This window comes from Garra rufa, chromosome 13 (assembly GCF_049309525.1).
Source record: "Garra rufa chromosome 13, GarRuf1.0, whole genome shotgun sequence".
NCBI classification, from domain to species: Eukaryota; Metazoa; Chordata; class Actinopteri; order Cypriniformes; family Cyprinidae; genus Garra; species Garra rufa.
In genome coordinates, this window is record NC_133373.1 from 26,805,344 (window position 1) to 26,820,422 (window position 15,079).

A 15,079-nucleotide genomic window follows, 5' to 3' on the forward strand; every position below is an offset into this window, starting at 1 on the left:
AGCGTCCTTGCTAAATAAAAGTATTAATTTCTATAATCCCCCCCCCCTCAAAAAACCCCCATCATATTAACTCTAAGCTTTGGAATTCATCACAGAATACAGAAAAAAATTTACTGAACTGATAATAATTGATAATAATAAAAAATAATAAATGTTTCTTGAACAGAAAATCCGCATATTAGAATGATTTCGGATAAAATAGTCAGAATATTTCAAAAGTGTACTGCTTGTTGTACTTTGGATCAAATACATGCAGGCTTGGTGAGACATCTTTAAAAAACATTAAAAGTCTTACTGTTCAAAAACTTTTGACTGGTAGTGTAAATGATTGTGTGTGTGTGTGTGTGTGTGTGTATATGTACACACATTTATTGATTATCTGCAATGTCATTAAAATAATTATTGGTATCGGCCAATATTTCCATATTAGTGCATCCCTTGTGTATTCAGCGATCAATTCATTTATATTGCTTAGATTTTTTGGTGTGTTTTTTTTTTTTTACCTAGTTGAATTTTGTATACATTGTCTACCATTTATTATCTGCCATGACATCAAAATAATTATTGCTATTGCCTACAATTTCCATACTGGTGCATGTCTGGTGTATTCAGTGCTCAGGGAACACAGATGGATTGCTGAGACCTTTAGTGAATCGAGAAGTGGCGTGTTAACATTTTATGCTCTGCTTAACCATTTGACTGCGAGAGGTGTTGGTTTCTTGGGCTGAATGAACGGGTGAAGTGAAAGGCGGTATTCTTATCTAGCAACGCCACAATACCTGACTTTCGCTTAACAAAGACCCCATGCCTCATTAATGCAAATAACACCCGTGTGTATTGTTGTGCAGGCCTCCAAATTCATTAGTCAGCTGTTGTGTACCTGATCTGTTGAGACTTCGCCTGTTTGATTAAGTTCAAGGCTTACGCTAATAAAATCATATGAAGTGCTGATCTCAGAGCATTCGGTCGCTACATGTGCATCTATATATAACAACTTAAGTAAAACTAGTAGTTTTGTGTTTGAATGTCTGAGCCCTGATCTCCTGGTCTCCCACAGGAGGAGGACGCCTCAGTGCTCTTTGCTAATTGCTCAAGGAGAGAACATTATTCCCATGGGTGTCCTGATGGAAACAATGAATTCTGATAATTGATTTAAATCAGTGAGCTGATTAGAGGTGGAATTGAGTGTTATTTACATGTAGTTGAAGAAACAATTTCCACTTTAAAAATAATCTCAAACTCATTCTGAATGTTTAGGCTGTTCAGTGAGTCATATGTTCCTTTGGATCCTAAATTGGCATGATGCTCACTTGATTTGCAAACTGCTTGATCATTTGTCTTCATTGAGTAATGTGGAGCAGTGGGCTCTCTGAGTCTCTCCGAAGATGCAGATTAATTTAGCAGCTCTCCAGGGAATAAGAATCCTAGTGTGAAAGTGTTTTAGAGACTGCGGTTTACTCTGTTACTCAGCATTTTCACTCATGTTGCCACATTGCTGTTTTGTGGATTACATAACAAACAAGGCCTATCCAAGAGTTATGTGTGCAGCCGAATGTTGGCCTGATAAATCTTTGAACTATAAAACTATAAAACATTTCAAATACCTTGAAATTTAAATACAGACATGTAAAGAGAGTGAATAATCTAATGGTCTTTTTTTAGATTTACATTTTCAAAACCAATCATTTATGTGTGATTCATTCTTGCAATTATAAACAGCTAGACGGAGCACACAGTGTAGACTTTTTTTTTCTCACAGTTGCGAATTTATATCTCGCAGTTCAGACTTTTTTTCTTAGAATTGTGAGATATAAACTCGCAATTGCGAGAAATAGTCAGAATTTGCGAGATAAAAAACTTCTGTTTTTTTTCTCACAAATGCGAGTTTGTATGTCGCTATTGCCTTTTTTCTCACAATTGTGAGTTTGTATCTCACAATTCTGAATTTTTTAGAATTGTAAGAAATGAACTTGCAATTGTGAGACATTCAGAATTGCAAGATAAAAACTCACAATCCTGACTTATGCGAGTTTGTATGTTGCAATTGACTTTTTTTCTCGCAATTTATGTAGTTTGAGGTTCAAAAAACATTTCATTTTCCACATACTGTACATTATTGTTGTTCCTCTCTGCCCTGCCTTTCTGAAATGCTTCGATTTTTACAAAACTCATCATTGATGGAAACCAAGGTGTTCTCCGATTGGCCAGCTATCCGGTGCGTTGTGATTGGCCGAATGTGACGGAAATGTTACGCCCCCTTACCATGCCCTTTCTCTGCGCGATGAGACAGAAACAATAAAACCCATTATAAACGAGGCATTTGTTGCATCCAGTGGGGACATCACTACTGATTACAATGACTCATACTGTCTTTTTATGCGTTGTGTTACGTTGCGTAAACCTAACACCATGTCTGCATTTGCGAGTTTGCAATTCTGACTTTTTTTTCACAGAGCTGTAAGATATCATCTCACAATTGTGAAAAAAAAAAAACAGAATTGCAAAATAAAATCTATTTTTCTTACAAATGCGAGTTAGTTTTTTAGTATATCTTCTCAAGAGACAATACTATAGAAATGTTAGGTTGTCTTCAGCAAACTGTTTGTGGACTTTCTTGTGAGCCAGCTTCAGATGAGACTTCCTTCTAGTATGACGCCTATGCAAACCGGCTTGTTGCAGTGTGCGGTATGGTCTGAGCACTGACAAGCTGACCTTCTACTTCTGCAACCTTTAAAGCAATACTGGCAGCACTCATGCATCCGTTTTTTAAAGCCAGGTTCTGCACCTGACGCTCAGAATGAGTGCTCAACTTTGTTGATTGACCCTTCCTTCTGTTCTGAATGGAACCCATCTTGGAAAACCTCTGTATGACCCTGACCACTGGAGTGTAACTCGGTTTTAGGGTGTTACTGAACCTCTAATAGCCTTGGCCTTCTTTGTGGAGAGCAACAATTCTAATTCTCAAATCCTCAGAGAGTTCTTTGCCATGAGGTGCCATGTTGAACATCCAGTGGTCAGTATGAGAGAATTGTACTTAAAGGGGTCATATGATGTTGCTAAAAAGAGCATTATTTTGTTTATTTGTTGTAATGCAATGTGTTTATGTAGTTTAAGGTTAGAAAAACATTTTATTTTTCACATACTGCACTTTATTGTTGCTCTTCTCTGCCATGCCTTTCTGAAACGCTTAGATTTTTACAAAACTTATTGTTGATGTGTCCTCATTTGAAAGGCCGAACAAAGTACTTTCGCTTTTGCTTTCGCAATGAAACACACTGCGTTTCCACAACATGGCAGCTGCAACACTACAGCCGGTAAAAGTTACGCCTTCTTTCTTTCCATATGCATATGGGCGGTGTTAGGCTAATCTATTCACACATTGATGTGGACAAGTGGGCGAGTGTTTGAACGAGCCGTTTTAGGGAGGTGTGGCTAAGTCTAAGTAACACTCCAAACACAAAGGAAAAGAAGAAACCACATCATATGCCCCCATTAAACACCTAATTTTAACTGCTCTAATACAAGATACACAACTTTGTATGGTCCTGTCAAGCAGACAAAAACATAAACATGATGAATAGGACAATGGTTAAACAACATACTGCTGTTATCACTTAGGGTGTACTCAATTTGTTGCCAGCTATTTTGACAATAATGGGTGTATGCTGCTATACAAGCTGCACATTGACTACTCGAAAAAATATCCAAATTTCTTTCCAATGGTATTGTCCTTTGAGAAGATATACTAAAATGGTTGCTGAAATGTGAGGGGAGTTTATTGCTTATTATTACATGGCTCTGTGGAATACTCGATTCTGATTGGTCAGGCACCACATTCCAAGGTATGTTATTTCCCGTAACAGCTGGTAAAGTCTATTAACACATACGGGTAACTGCCTGCAGTCAGCGCTGTTTACTTGCTTCAATATTATGAGTATGACTACAGTTATTTAATTATGTCATCCTGGTATCGCAGACTCATTTCTCATTTTATACAAACGCAGCTGCTGCCATTTTGTGACGACTGTTTTGTACACTGTAATGGATTATAAGATAACACAAACAAACTAGTAAGATCTTAAATCAATATCTTTTATCACCATAATTATTTAAGTGGTCAAATGTTGTGTACTAAGTGCTATGATTGCACCGTATCCCTTAAATGTCCGTCTAGTTTGAACTTGCTGATTGCTAGCAACTGCTTTCTACACGGAAGCTTTGCGTTCAAATATTTCAACTCGAATCAATTTTTCATAGCTACTTGCCACAAAACTAAATAGATGTGTAATAAGCGGGATAATGTACATCCAGCCAGTTGTTATCGCAAAATAAAGCCCTTCTTTCTTAGACAACAGCCATAAGCCTGTCAAGCTTTATTCTGCGACAACAGCTGGGTGGATGTACATTTTCCCTTACTTGACATATCATCAAAATATTGTTTTATATTTTGACTTTTAATATTTTTATCTTTCAGATGATTACTTAGCCATTGTGACCCACTTCTAATTGTTTCAGCTTTTAGTCCTTTAATGTTGAATTTTTTTGCAATTGATAAAAATGATTAGAAATTAAATTTTATCTTAAAGTAGTATCTTGTGAAATTTCTTTCTCTGAAAGTTTTTGCGGCCAATCCCATGGCATGAAGAGCTCTGCAGAATCCATCTAAATCCAATCATAAGAGCATCTGATCTATAACTGATGCTAAGTGCAAGCAAGGATAACCAATATCCATTCCACTTCAATTCCAGTCCATTTCTAAGATAAATTAACCAATATTTGTCTTTGCATACCAAAGACAAAAGCTCATTCAATCTTCATATCTATTGGCGCTTTTCCACTACACAGTACCAGCTCGCCTCGGCTCGACTCGGCTCTGTTTGGTTTTCCACTGTGTAAAAGTTGTACCTGTACCGGCTTCCAGGTACTTTTTTTCGTACCACCTCCGGCGAGGTTCCAAGCGAGCTGAGGCGATACTAAAATGTGACGTGAAAACACAGCAGACTGCTGATTGGTCAGAGAGAATCGTCACTATTCACTGCGTCATCATTGCACGCGCCAGCAATAGTATCCAGAATAACCCCGCCATTTTTAAAAAGTTTGGCCAGAGATTGCGTGACATATCCAATCCATTACATATTATGGCAACTCGGAAGAATACGCCGTGGTCAAACGAGGAGGTGCAGACAGCGGGTGTGTGTCGCGTAGAAGATTACGTCACGGCAGTTTCCTGCAGCGTCGCTATGACAACCAGGTACTATTGTGGAGGTACAGGTACAACTTTTACACAGTGGAAAACCAAACAGAGCCGAGTCGAGTCGAGCCGAGCCGAGTCGAGCCGAGGCGAGCTGGTACTGTGTAGTGGAAAAGCGGCATATGATGCACTGCTTTGGAAGCTCTTTTTGGAGAGGTCCATCTCCTCCAGATTTTACTGTAACATCAAGGGCTTAGTGTTATGTAATGGTTATCCTTACCTGCTCAGTTGACGGGAGCATGAGTGCACCATGTGCATTAGCAGCACCGATAAATAATTGAGTATCTAATGCACTGTTTGGTGGGAGCACTTAGTGCTCAAGAGCGATTTAATCATCGGCTAACTGCTTGTCATGTAATTTCAATGCCATAGCCAAGGTCAGGCATTTGGTTAGGGAGATTAATGGGTTAAGTGTTGTAGAGCTTATCCTACCACAAATGGTTCTCGCTTAAATGTTATGATGGATCCTCATGGCTATGGAAAAGGATTGATAAAAGGTTTGATTTGTGACTTGGTGCTGGAAAGAAAATGGGAGGTGCTTTGTCGTTGTGTTTGGAAGTAATAATGTTGTATTTCTTGCATAGAAAGAGCTGAGACATGCGCACGAATAATGCGATTATTTCCAATAGTCAGAGTAAGGACTTAATCGCATTATGATGTTTACGGTTTACATGGAATTTCCATTATTCCTATTGTCCGTCAATGAATTGCATTATGTTCATATCGCGCAATGTCCACAACATAAACTCTCTTGAGCTCCCTAAAAGTGTGTCGCCTTCTTCGCCGCCATCGTTTCTAATATGCAGGCCGGCGCCAGAATATTTTTTCTCCGACGGGGCTAGACCAATTTGTGGGGGTGCTAAGAAAGTAATCGATATTGGTTATGTCAAAGTTAATCAATGAAGAAATTGTGTGTGTGTTTTTTTTTTAAAGAAAAGCAGCTCTGGTACACACCACATTTAACAGAAGTATAATTTTAAATTATATTTAAAACGGCCTTTTAAATTATATTTAAAACTGACATGAAATAATAGGCTTAGTCATCAAAATAGACACAAACTTAATACAAGTGACCAGAGCCCTGCATTCCAGCCCGAGCCCAACGGGCAGCAGCGCATTTTCAAGAGTTCCGCAAATCCGCAATCAAGCGCAAATAAAAGGAGAAATCAAAACTATTTGTTAAACATTTTTTCGCCAATACTGTTATTATTAGCTGATATTTGGCTTTTTTTTTTTTAAATGTTGCCAATTGTCGCAAAAGGTTTTTCTTTTTGGCCAATAAGTGTCAGAAGTGTGATTTCATGCTGCTCTGCTGCTGTTGGTTATTGCTGTTGTTGTAGATTTTTGCTGCTGCTGCAAAGCAAGCACAGGAACTTGCTGCTGCCAATATATAGGCCAATACGCTGCTGTGAGTATTTAAGACATACTGTTGCTGCACAAATAGCATATAAAATAACCTGCAGCAGATCTACACAGGTGGAGCTGGGGAGGTGGAGGGTTTCACATGAACTCTGAAAGCTCGCTGTGAAATGCTCTAGTGAATGTTAACCAGTTATTTGAATGTAAAGTAGCAAGCTCATTGGCTGCGTATTGGCAGCTTATGCCAAGTAGTTCAATGCTGTGAATACCATCAGTTTACATTAACGATCCATCAACCTGCGCCATCTAGTTTCACGACAGAACTTGGTATTTAGAAACCAATAATAAACCAATTAATAAATGTAATTTTTTTTTTCAGGGCATTTTTGTTAACTTTTGTAAATTAAAAAAATGTGTAAATTAAAAAATCTGGGTATTGAAGTTGAAGTTAAAACCAGATAAGAGTGATTTACAGCACTAAGAGGGATAATATTCCTGCTCTGTATCACATTATAGCCCATGCAGAATAAAAATGTAATTGGGTTTCAGTTGCATCTCACGGCAAGAGATATGAAAAAAGGTTATTTTGCTTTGATCTCCATAGAAGTGCTCGGAGTGGAAAGCAAATCAATCAGGCCAAGCGTGTGGCCAGTGACAGCTGAAAAGACTGATGACTGCAGCGGGCAGCTTTCATTCTGCACCTCAGTGTCCTCTTTTATTTTTAGGAGGACTGTGTCCTAGCAACAGGCTTCTCAAGGATTGCCACAAAAAGCCGACGCACTTAAAGCTGAAGTGTGTCATCTTTGCACCTCTAGCGATACCAAGCGGAACTGCAAAAATAGTGGTTGTTCCTAAACAGGTTTCCCAAATACTTTCCCTATCTGTTATTGCTTAGTGGACGGCCAATCAGATTATCTCACCTAAACTAAATGGCCTTAAAGGGATAGTTTACCCAAAAATGAACCCTTTCCAACAATGACTATGATTTTCAAATCCATCTTTTCACACTGAGGACAACTGAGGGACTAAATGCAACTATTACAGAAGGTTCAAACACTCACTGATGCTACAGAAGGAAAAACAATGCATTACTTTGCGAATTTGATGATAAATTTAATTTATTTTGTCTTCTGGAAAACATGTCAGTATCTTCTGTAGCTTCTGAAGGGCAGTACTAAATAACAAAATATGATATTTAGGCAAATTAAGAAAAATGTACACCTCTTCATTCTGTTCAAAAGTTTCACCCCCGGCTCTAAATGCTTGAACTTTCTGTAATAGTTGCACATGAGTCCTTCAGTTGTCATCAGTGTGAAAAGATGGATCTCAAAGTCATACAGTCATTGTTAGAAACACACAAAAATGTTGAAAAACCAAAGAATTTGTGGGACCTGAAGGATTTTTCTGAAGAATAGTGGGCAGTTTAACTGTTCAGGACAAACAAGGAAAGAACTCATGAACAACTATCACTAAACAACGAGTATTAAACAACAACACAGTATTAAAAATCAAGTGTATGTAAACTTTTGATTTTTAAAAATTCAACTATTACACTGAAAAAAACTGCTTTTCTTACTTACATTTTTCATCTTGTTTCCAGCCAAAATATCTAAAAAATTCTTTAACCAAAAAGGATTTTCTAGACAAGTAAAAATTATTGTCTTGTTTTCAGAAAAAAGTTCAAATGAAGTGAGTTTTTGCTAGAAACAAGCAAAATAATCTGGCAATGGGGTAAGCAATATAATCTAGATTTCTGATTGAAATAAGATTATTTTGCTTACACCATTGGCAGATTATTTTGCTTGTTTTAAGCAAAAACTCCAATTTTGACTTTTTTCTGATTTTTATTTTTTATTTTTTATATTTTGGCTGGAAAGGAGTGTATTTTCTCTTGTGGACTTCATGTAAATGTCTTTTATGTGAAATATCTTATTCAGTACTTAATTGAAAAAAAAACATACATTTTGTATGATCTCTCTTATTTTAGTAAAATAACAACCATTTTGGAGATTCTGCAAAGTGTATGTAAACTTTTGACCTCAACTGTATATGTGACCCTGGACCACAAAACCAGTCTTAAGTCGCTGGGGTATATTTGTAGCAATAGCCAAAAATACATTGTATGGGTCAAAATTATTGATTTTTCTTTTATGTCAAAAATCATTAGGAAATTAAGTAAAGATCATGTTCCATGAAGATTTTTTGTAAAATTCCTACTGTAAACCTATCAAAATGTAATTTTTGATTAGTAATATGCATTGTTAAGAACTTAATTTGGACAACTTTAAAGGTGATTTTCTCAGTATTTAGATTTTTTTGCACCCTTAGATTCCAGATTTTCAAATAGATGTATCTCGGCCAAATATTGTCCTATCCTAACAAACTATACATCAATAGAAAGCTTATATATTGAGCTTTCATATGATGTATATATCTCAGTTTTGTAAAATTTAACCTTATGACTGGTTTTGTGGTCCAGGGTCACATATGTTAACTAGTAATGGGTGCAGAAATGTTTTTGTTTTCTCTTTAAAGTTTATTTTAGTTAAAAGGAAAGGAAAGGAAATTTAAATAACTTATTTTTAAATGTCAAAGATGCAGTTACTGTAAGATCATCCCGTGACCTACTGTGATTCTGTGGCACTGTTACCAACTGCCCTGTTTTTCCAAACTCAGTTTGTTTTTCAAGCTTTAAAGGCAGAGCATGGAAAAATATTTAGGCCTGGCTTTGCCATCCTGTGCTTCTTTATTGCAAAACCACAGCCACTTTATGGATTCGTTGCATAACTTGTATGCAAAGTAATTTTACACAGCATTTGCTGCTTTGTTTTGCTGACTGATACTTGATTTTGTGTAACAGTGCAAGAGTGTTCGTGAGTCAGCATGAAATTATTATTGACCCTATTTACTTCATCAGTACATCCCTCTGAACTTATTGCATCATTCATCTGTGCACTTTTTTCCAAGTATTTCTCTTTTTTTTTTGTTCAACAACAAAAAAAGTCCTCTGAAACAACTTTACTTTCTGCTGATTCACCAAGTACTTTTGACATCCTTTATTGTTTTATTCAGTCTCTGTGTTCAATCTCAATTGAATTTCTTCTGACAATTGGCACATTTAGCATCTCAGCAGTGACATTCACCATCTGATGAAGTGTAGAGGCCTTTCGCTTTTCCCTGCGTCAGCTGACCTTGATGAATCTCTAGGATATTTCTAGCCAAGCCATAGCACGGTCCTCTGCCTCTGAGTCACACGTACAGAAAGAAACCAGATTTATCTGCCGCTTATCAGAATCTGTAGGTTTGGCAAATTCTCAGATGTAGTTTTATCTCCAGCGGGGTGCCGCCAGCTTTAGCCTGTGCTCTGAGGTGATGAGGACCTCTGCTCAGGTTCCTCCGCACTGACACAGAAGACCAGGCACCAGGTAACCTGGACATAAAGGAGACTAGGAATGTAATGAGACACATCAAGGATCATTAATTAAAGAAGATAGTGAGAGAGACAGAAAGAAAGAGAGGTCCAACTTTTCTGACTAGCTTGCCTCATAGGAACAGCAACACGTCAGCACAGAGCAGTACAGACGTGCTGAGTTATAGATGAAGGTGAGCAGGTTCAACGCTGTTATTTGAGTTCCTCGTGTCACTTGGATATTGGATATATGCTTTAAGCATCTTCCATATTTCACCATCCCTTCAAGCCAAGAGCGACAATATGTATGTATTACAAGAGGTCAAATAAGAATGATTCTTGACTATAGATGAACTGATTTATTCTTTTTATCTATATTTGTATTTCATCCTACAAATTTTTTGTGTTTTTGAATCCTTTCCAACAATGACTGTATAATTTTGAGATCCATCTTTTCACACAGAAGACAACTGAGGAGCACTCACTGATGCTTCAGAAGGAAACACGATGCATTAAGAGCCGGGGGGTGAAAACTTTTTGAATTTGAAGATCAGGGTAAATGTACGTTATTTTGTTTTCTGGGAAACATGTAAGTACCTTCTGTAGCTTCTGAAGGACAATGCTAAATGAAAAAAAAAAAAAAAAACATGATATTTAGGCAAAGTAAGAAAAATGTACACATCTTCATTCTGTTCAAAAGTTTTCAACCCTTACCTTAAAGGAGTAGTTCACTTTCAGAAGAAAATTGTACAGATAATGTACTCATCCCCTTGTCATCCAAGATGTTCATGTCTGTCTTTCTTTAGTCGTAAGAAAATTATGTTTTTTGAGGAAAACATTTCAGGATTTCTCTCCATATAATGGACTTCTATGGTGCCCCCGAGTTTGAACTTCTAAAATGCAGCTTCAAACGGCTCTAAACGATCGCAGCCGAGGAAAGAAGGGTCTTATCAAAAAAAACAAAAAAAAAAAACGATTGGTTAATTTCTAAAAGAAATTACAATTTATATACTTTTTAACCTCAAATTCTCGTCTTGTCTAGCTCTGTGTGTACTCTGTGTAGAGATTGAAAAGTATATAAATTGTAAATGTTTTTAGAAAATAACTGATCATTTTGCTAGATAAGACCCTTCTTCCTTGGCTGGGATCATTTGAACCTGCATTTAAAGCTGCATTTTGGAAGTTCAAACTCGCGGGCACCATAGAAGTCCACTATATGGAGAGAAATCCTGAAATGTTTTACTCAAAAAACATCATTTCTTTATGACTGAAGAAAGAAAGACATGAAGATCTTGGATGACAAGGGGGTGAGTACGTTATCTGTAAATTTTTGTTCTGGAAGTGAACTACTCCTTTAATGCATTGTGTTTCCTTCTGAAGCATCAGTGAGTGTTTGAACCTTCTGTAATAGTTGCGTATGAGTCCCTCAGTTGTTCTCAGTGTGAAAAGATGGATTTCAAAATCATACAATAGATAATTGAAAGGTTCAAATACACAAAAATGCTGAAAAACCAAAGAATTTGTGGGACCTAAAGGATTTTTTGAAGAATAGGGGCCATTTAACTGTTCAGGACAAACAAGGGACTCATGAACAACTATCACTAAACAAAAACACAGCTGTGGATCATTCAGGTAACAACACAGTATTAAGAATCAAGTGTATGTAAACTTTTGAACAGGGTAATTTTTATAAATTTAAATATATAAAAAATAACATGCACTTTGTATGATCCCTCTTATTTTGGTAAAATAATTAACATTTTGCAGATTCTGCAAGCTGTATGTAAACTTTTGACCTCAAATATAAATATTAAATTTAAAAAGGTCAAAAACAGATTTTTTTTAAATAGAGCATAAAAGCTTTCATCAGTACATCTCAGTTCGTTTTTTGTCACATTTACCCTATTTTTACTTTTAATGCGTTGCTTAAAATGGCCATTTAATAATTTGTACAATATAAGAAGCAAGGGTCCATTTCTTCTTCTTATAAGAAATCACAAAGGAGTTTCTATAAATTCCCTTATGTTCTAACACAGAAAATGACTGCTTAGCTTTTATGATTGAATTAAATCACCCTAGTTTAATAGTTTCACTAAAAGTTCTTTTATCAAGACCTTTTAGCGAAATGATAAAGAAGTAATTACACAGAAATGGGCTTGTGTTGTTGAGTAGCTTTTGTAATGCTAAATCATGTGTCAAAAGTTTAGTAGCATCTGCTTCGGATGGGTGCTGTCGGATTCAGTAACTTGCCCTGTTTTTCAAGTTTTCTTTTTCAACCTCTTTCGTTTACAACTAGCTATAAAGGCAGAGCTTGTGAATGAGCCTTTTAAATGTTCTTCTATAAAAATGTTTGTTTGAGCCCCTCTCCTCTCTCCTTGACTGCCCTTAACATCGAGATCTTATGAGAGCATGCTTTATAATCTGTATTGACATATTGAGTTGGTGTCATCTTTCATGGCACCTTTTATCTGAAAGTCTGAATCTAGCACCATGTGCCCTCTGTTTATGGGCCCTCGAATCAGAAAGCCATGCTAGTGGAGTGAAACTCATCATTGCACCCTTGCAATCTGCCAGCTTTCTTTTCAAATCATTAACAATTAGTATCTGATATGATTTGTCTTATCACAATGTAGTTCAAATGCTTTTGTGTGCCTTGTGGCTTTGTGGTAAAAGGTTTAGCACTGTGGCTACAGCTCAACACTGTAAAGGTGCTGGTGTCAAATATTTATAATGTATTTATTTTCTGGAGATTGGTCCATTTTTGTTTTTTATTGTTTTTTAGCTGTGTGACTTTCTATAACTAACTGGTTTATTTAGCATGTTGTGTGTGTTTCATGCTTGCCACAAGTGTGACAGATGGACAGATGAAGCTGAGTGAGAAAGCAACAGGAAGTCTGCAAAGAAAGTGACAGAAACAGGCAAATAAGCCTCTGTCAAAAGTGACTGATAATCCTTCATCTGTCAAGGATTATTCATGTTGTGTCTGAGACATTATGCAAGCCTTCATAATTACTTCTAACTCAATTTTAGCATCAAACACTGTGGTTCATAATGGACAGTTCTTTGCTGTTGATGTAAACAGGGTTAAATGTTTCAAGACTTGAAAGTACTAAACCTAATTCAAAGGGACATGTTTTCAGTTTAGATTTTTGTTACATCCAGACTCAGGTAATCTCAAAGACATGTGGCATTTAGCATGGTATTTATTTATTTATTTTATATTGATTACCTGGGGCTTGATGTCTTTTGGTGTGTTTACACCAAAATGGCCCTGTTCATTTTGTTAGCAGATTTAATTTAAAGTTTTGATGACCACACTTTCTGTTTCATTATGTGAAACTTGGTAACCTTTTCACTTTAATTTGCCACACATGCCAAAAAACGACCTATTCTGCAGACTTGTGATGATTGTTATATGTATAAAGTGTGGGAATAAAGCTCTTTACAGATGTTTGACTTTTTGAATGTGATTAAAGATTTATATCTGACTTCAGACGACTTGCAGCAGAAATTTCACAGCTGTGTCCAGTCCCAGTCTCATGCTGTGGATGTCTTTGGCTTTCATGAGAAGCATGTCAGTGTGAAGCTCAAGGCATTGTCTTTTAAGTAGGTCACAAGGCTTGCAGGGTCCTGAAATACTGCAGGAACTTCACCGAGTCCTGCCAACCTTCTGACGTTCTCCTGGAACAGTGTTAAATCATTGTTCTCTGACCCTGTTAGTCGTTGTTTGTTTGGCTGCTTTTTTATTTCTTCTAAATTCCATTGTTTTTACATAAGAGTTTTCACACCTGGGGCAAGTGACATGTCTCCAGCATTAAATACTGTAGCTTTTCTATTAGCCGCTGAATTCACGGAATATCAGAATGTAATTGAAGTTAAATGTACATGTGGTTATAGTGTGGGCAGGGTTACTAAATGCAAACCGAATGACAACAAAACGTCTTGAATCTTGTTTATTTTGACTCTGTTTGTGGATAGACATTTTATGTCATCCTAAAATGGAAATCAGCATTTATGGTTTAATCCCCCTTAAGCCATCCTAGGTGTTTATGACTATCTTCTTTCAGATTATTACAGTCTGAGTTATATTAAAAATGTCCTGGCTTTTCCAAGCTTTATAATGGCAGTGAATGGCTGCCAAGATTTTGACGTCCAATGAAGTGCATTGATCCATCATTAAAAGTGCTCCACACGGCTCCGGGGGATTAATAAAGCCTTCTGAAGCGAATTGATGCATTTGTGTAAGAAAAATATCCATTTATAAAACTTTAGAACCACGTGTTCACAAGTGGCGTTTCAGCAGATGACGTGGGATGTAATAAACTCATACATACATACATACATGATGCTGTTTTGTTGTTTAAGCAGTATTAATTATAATTAATTATAATTGGTTTATAAACATTATTTTAAACATCATGCACTTTTTTCATAGAAAGCCATGTTATTTTATTGCTTTGAATAAACGTGCATTAGTAATATTTCGCTCTGTGTGCCCTCTTGTGGCCTCAGCTTTTTTTTCACCCCAACTGAAATGATTTCATTTTAAATGCAAACATAATTGGACTTTTCATAATATTTAAGTACAAAAATCAAATTTAGTTAATCAGCTAGTTTGACAGCCCTACTCTAGTGGTTAAACATGAGATATAATTAGTTGTGGGTAAATCTAATGGGCAGTCTTTTGTCTCATTAATCTATTATTTGTTCCAAAGCAAGTAGTTTTGGCAAAATCTCTTCATGTTTATGTAAATTCAATGCTATATATCAGAGCGCTGCCTGTGTACTTTTGACTGAATTGCCTGGCAATTTTTATGATGTCTGTTGTTATTAAATATTATTATTCAATAAAGAATATTTTATAGAAATGATAGTAGTATTTAATAATAATGATTAGTATTAGGGAAACAGTGTGTGTGTGTGTGTGTGTGTGTGTGCTAACAAAAATCACTGGGCAGCGCTGTCATCAGAAATCGCCATTAACAGACAAAAGGAAATTAACGTTGCGACAAAGATACCACTTTTCTCAGCGGACATTCAAACTAGCGTTTTATTGTGAA